The 6,000-nt window shown below is 33.8% G+C and overlaps 1 long non-coding RNA gene across 2 annotated transcripts in view; it reads left to right on the forward strand.

The window, feature by feature from the left end:
* Nucleotides 1-4,245, forward strand: part of LOC143222257 (uncharacterized) — a 38,613-nt gene extending 34,368 nt beyond the window's left edge. For both annotated transcript variants that reach the window (XR_013012132.1, XR_013012131.1), the window contains exon 3: nucleotides 1,953-4,245. This is a non-coding gene — a long non-coding RNA (uncharacterized LOC143222257). The remainder of the gene's footprint in view (nucleotides 1-1,952) is intronic.
* Nucleotides 4,246-6,000: the final 1,755 nt, after the last annotated feature.

Below are 6,000 nucleotides of genomic sequence, written 5' to 3' on the forward strand. Positions count from 1 at the left end.
GAACACAAAATTTCTATATAAATGGAGAGAATTTTTCCCAACATCAACATCAAGATGAATTCACACGAAGCGTTGGAAGCACTGCTGGAATAATTCGGAAGAGATGAAACTGGCCTTTTGAATGATGAGAATGATTCTGAGCACAGTGATCAGATTATTGAAGACACAAATTTTGACAGTGAAGAAATTCAATCAGACGTAGAAGAAATTCAAACAGATGCAGAATCATTTAAATCAAAGGATGGTGAAATATGGTTTGACCAACCCAACTTGAATCAAAGGCGAACCAACTCTGAAAACATTCTAAAATTCAGGGAAGGGTTCAAACCTCAAGCATTGAGAAATTCAGACACTCCTCTAAGGGCATTCAAGAACTTTATCGACGATAAAATGATATGTTTGGTTCTAGAATCTACCAATTCATACATTGAAAATTATCGACCTGACCTATCAAAAACAGCATCAGAGGACATTTGGAAATTCATTGGTGCATGCATCCTTATTGGACTCATGAAGGGTAAGAATATGGATGTCAGGGAATTTTGGTAAAAAAGTATGGGCAGCCAACTATATACAAATCAATTTCCATTAGACAATTTGAAAAGATTTCTGCTTGTTTTCGATTTGACCAAAGGGTTTCAAGGATTAGGTCGGACAAATTAGCGCCTATAAGGTCAATTTTTGACATGTTCGTGGATGATTGTAAAAGGCATTATGTCTCAAGCGACCAGGTCACGATAGATGAGCAGTTAGTGACGTTCCGTGGTAGATATGGGTTCAAGATGTATATCCCTAGTAAACCAGGGCGTTATGGATTGAAAGTATGGGCACTATGTTATGCAAAATATGCATATTTGTATAATGCAAAAGTCTATCTTGGTAAAGAAAATGACAGACCAGAATCTAACCAAGGGGAGAATGTAGTGAAGACCCTTTGTGAGCCTCTATATAAATCGGGTAGGAACGTCACCACCGACAATTTTTTTACTACTCTTGGTCCCGCAAGATTTCTTTTGGACCAAAAAATGACAATTGTTGGAACCGTGCGTAAAAATAAAAGGTTTTTAACCCAAGAATTTCAATCATCTAAAGGTCAGCCTGGTGACAGCAAATTTTTGTTCAATGACAAGGCAACATTGGTCAAATATAACCCAAAAAAAGATAAATCTGTGGTGCTCTTATCTACGTTGCATAGAGAGCCCTCAATCGATGATGAATCAGGAAAACCTGAAATAATATAATACTATAATTCCACCAAAGGAGGAGTCGATACACTGGACCAAATAGTTAGATTCTTTTCCACAAAAAGAAAGACCAGAAGGTGGCCAATGGCACTATTTTATAACATTCTTGAAGCTGCCGCATACAATGCTTACCTTCTCTATCGCCAACGCCATCCAGAATTCGCATCAAAGTACCAAAAAAGAGCAAGACGTGAATTTCTGAAGTTGCTTACTGATGAATTACTGCCTGAAGAAGATACAAATGAAGTGATCTCTCCAAAAAGACAAAAAGTTGCTGAAGAGAACGTTAAAAAATGGTGTCAAATATGCACACGTGATTCAAGGAAAAAAACTTCTTCAAAGTGTATCAAATGTAGTAAAATGGCTTGCAATGACCATAAAGTTACCCAGAGTGTATGCATAAATTGTATAGAATAAATATTTTGTCCAAATTTATACTTTGCTTATATGAAAATAAATTTTTTTTTTAATATTTTTGGTGGGGGTCAAAAATGACCCCCAGTGTGGGCAACGTAATTTTTTTGAGTGTGTGTACTAGGGTTAATCTGTCTCTCTATTATTCTTTACTAAGTACTGAACTTTTCTGCCTATTTATTTATTTCCCTGCTTTATTTCTATCAAGTTGGTTTTATGTCTACAAATATGTTATTTTTGTTACATGTTAAACCACTTTACTTTTTATTTTTCTCTTTATTCTTTTCTTACTAGATTTATTATCTGTCATTCTAACCTTCCAGTGGCACAAGGGTACGTCTAAGGGCTCGCACTGCTAGAAACCAGCTTTCGATACTCGTGGAGGGCAGAGCGCAGTTAACTCATTGTGTAGCTTTATATATGCAAAAACAGCTCGTTTGGCTTGAGAAAATATTTTACATAGAAGAGCGAACAACGTTTCGACCTTCTTCGGTCATCATCAGGTTCACAAAGAAAGAGGTAACTGACCGGAAGCTGATCACATGTTTGGAAGAGGTTGTGTAACTGAGTGTCAAAATGTAGAGAACGGTGTTAGATGTTCGAATATATAATTTTATTTATTTTATTATATTAATATAGGTATAAAGGTGTTCCTTTATATCGGTTTATTTTGGGTTTAAGTTGTTGTATAAGTAAGGCTTCTTTAATTTCGCGTTTGTTTATGTTTGTTTCGTTATTTAGTATATGAGTGTTTTCTACGGTTATGTTGTGTTTATTTGACTTGCAGTGTTCGAAAACGTGTGAAGGTAACTTTTTATGTTCCTTGAATCTGGTTTCCATTTTTCTACTTGTTTCTCCAATATAGAAGTCGTGGCAGTTATCACATTGTATTTTATAAATAATGTTGGTGTGATGTTTGTCAGCGTAGTTTTTACATAGTATAGACCTCAGTCTTGTTTTTCCTGGTTTTTGAATAAATTTGTTATTAACTGGAATGTCATATTTTATTACTAGTTTTTGCCAAATGTTGGTTATTTTTCTGCTGATGTCGGGAATATATGGTATGCAGTAGTATATGGTTTCGTGATTTTTTGATTCGTGAGATATATTTACTTTAGTTGGTTGATTTTGCTTTCTGTCTAGGTGTGTGCATATAATGTTTTCTACGGTTTGTGGAGGAAACTTATTGATGTTGATGAAGTATTGTTTTATTTTGGTCTAATACATCGTTAATTTTATCTGGTGAGCATAGTTTTATAGCTGTGTTTATTTGGTTTCTTAATATGTTGAGTTTTTGGTTTGTTTCATGTGCTGAGTCCCAAGGAATGTATAGTCCAGTATGGATGATTTTTCGGTGGATTTCGGTTTTAAATTGTGTATCGGTTCTTGTAATTTTGAGGTTAAGAAATGATATTTGATTGCTTTCTTCCTGTTCACATGTGAAGTTAATGTTGGGATGTATAGAGGTAATGTGATTGAAAAAAATTAAGTATGTGTTCTGTAGATTTGAATCCCGCAACCGTGTCATCTACATATCTGTACTTTGTGCTTACTTTCAGTTAATCATTTATTATTTTTACAATCTTTTTAACACTTCTACCTACCATTTCTTTGCTTAATATTTTCCAATATCCGTTTCAACTTTCTAACCATTAATTTGTGTTTCCTTTTAAAGCTTACTCTTTTTAACTTACCTACCTGTACATCTGTTTGTTTAGTCTTTTCTTCCATTCTTTTAATTTCTCTATCTATCTATCTGTTTATTCTTTTCGTTTTTGTATTCACCTGTCTGTTTTACTGCTTCCTTATCCTCCCTTTCAAGTAAACTGTCTTTTCTATTATTCCATGAATTTTTCTGTCCATCTGTCTATTTAATCTTCGTGTTTTCCATTAAACCGCTCATCTATCTATTTCTTTGGTTTAAGATTTTCACCTATTCATCTCTCTGTTTATTATTTTTGTAATCGAATTAAACTCTTCGTCATTATTTATCTGTCTGTTTATTTTCTCCATTTATCTATTCTTTTGTTACTGTTTTTCTAAATATTTAGATATATATTAAGCTAATTTCTTTGAATATTTTTCAAGGTAAAAAAACTTCATGTATATGGTTATTTACCTATTCATTTCTGTATGTCTGTTAGTTTACCTACACGTCTACAATAAATTCGATAGAAGTGAAAAATGGAATGTTTCTAGTATGTCTGATTCTACAAAATGTAAGAAGTTGAAATGGACGAACTGTTCAAGTGGTGACTGAGATGTCCAGTTCATATGGTGTTCAGTAGGAACTTAGCTGTGCGCTGGAAGGGTATGATTTAATACTAAACTGCAGCTCACTTACTACCTTATTGTGTTGTAAAAATATATTATAAACATATTTTTACAAATAATTACTATATAATACCATTTATTATTCTAATGGATTACACCATTTTGTCGTATTTAGCTATATAAGTTGTAAAAACTACGTGCACTCCCTAAACATTCGCATAAAACAGTCACTTATTAATATGTAACCTACGTTTGTTTCATTTTTTATATAAAATGTCATAGAATGACATTTTCTAGAATGACTCTAGAATGTATTCTCGTTCTTATTTATCTTCTCATTGTGTGTTTTTTGTATTTGCTGTAGATATTTAATATTACAAGCTCCAGTTTTTGTAACTTTTGTATTTCTAACTAGCAATTGAAAAATAATGTTCTTCTACTTAAAAATAAATCAAATATCTTCAGTTCAATGTGTAAGTTATTTAGCTGAAATCTCTCCCCAAATTACACAAAACATAAGCCTAAATGTTGATAATGATTGATATTTTACTAAGTTAGTGTAATCTTATGAACAATTCCAATATATACCGAATGATAAATTGTAATAGTCACTAAACATCTTAAAAGTTAACTTCTGTAAATAATGTAATTCGTATGAACATGTGTTACGTAGAGAAGACAAATATATTGAATGTCAACATGAACATAACTGTTTTGTATAAAATCCTAATGTATAAGCCATGTTTTCTTTTCTTTCGTTTTTTACAAAATAGTCGAAAAATACAAGTTCCACTATCTGTAGTACAATGCCAGACAACAAAGCGATAAAATTTCTCATACACTCAACACTTTTCTTGATCAAAGTTGAGATGAACTTCCGTAAAACCATGTAGTTTGTCCTGATTTGATACAGGTATGCTCTTCTATATCATCATGTAAAGTTTTGTTGAAATTTCTTAGCTTCTTTTGAGCTCTATAATTCATACACAAACATAGTTACAAACACACACTATAGTCCCGCTGTTCCACAGTGGGCAAGCTTATTGATCTTTATCAAAGAGAATTGTAGTTTAGTGTTTTGTTAACCCAGAGAATAGAACAGAGAACGGCTTGTTCGTCACGCTAGTGTGGTATTCTTAGGTGTACAGATTTACCTTGCGTCTTTACCATGTGTAACTAGCACAAGAAATATGTTATGTACCACATAGACTGATTTTGTTTTTAAAATAACAAAGCCTGTAAACGCTTTGAATACGTGTTCTTTATTGTTTTCTTTTAAATAACAAATTGAAAACTCTGGTAAACTGAATAGTTTACCTTTCTAAGCTAAGAGAAAAAAATAACATAAAAGGTTATTTTATCAGCGAATTTCTGTTCGTTATCCGGATATGAAGCGGTACGATATATTACGTTGTCCATTATCCGAATACAACACGTTTAGGTGGACAGCTATTCAATGCAATATGTTAGGCTGTTCATTATCCTGATATAAACAATTAAATGGCTCCTTACTCCATACAACATATTAACTTATCTGCTACACCGTACGACATATGTGTTATCCTTTCTCCTGATATTACACGTTAAGTTGGATACTTACTCGATACAGCATGTCGCCCAGAAAGGATACATTGAGATGTCAGTTTACTGTATACAACATGTTAAGCATTCAGCAATCTCGATGCGCTATGTTAAAGTCTATACTATTTCATTACAACATGTCTGTTTATCTGTTTACCTCTTTTAGAGCGTAACTATTAATTTGGTTTAATACGTCAGTGGGCCTGGCATGGCCAAGCGCGTAAGGCGTGCGACTCGTAATCCGAGGGTCGCGGGTTCGCGCCCGCGTCGCGCTAAACATGCTCGCCCTCCCAGCCGTGGGGGTGTATAATGTGACGGTCAATCCCACTATTCGTTGGTAAAAGAGTAGCCCAAGAGTTGGCGGTAGGTGGTGATGACTAGCTGCCTTCCCTCTAGTCTTACACTGCTAAATTAGGGATGGCTAGCACAGATAGCCCTCGAGTAGCTTTGTGCGAAATTCCAAAACAAACAAACAAACAAACAATAC

This window comes from Tachypleus tridentatus, chromosome 8 (assembly GCF_004210375.1).
Source record: "Tachypleus tridentatus isolate NWPU-2018 chromosome 8, ASM421037v1, whole genome shotgun sequence".
Taxonomy (NCBI): domain Eukaryota; kingdom Metazoa; phylum Arthropoda; class Merostomata; order Xiphosura; family Limulidae; genus Tachypleus; species Tachypleus tridentatus.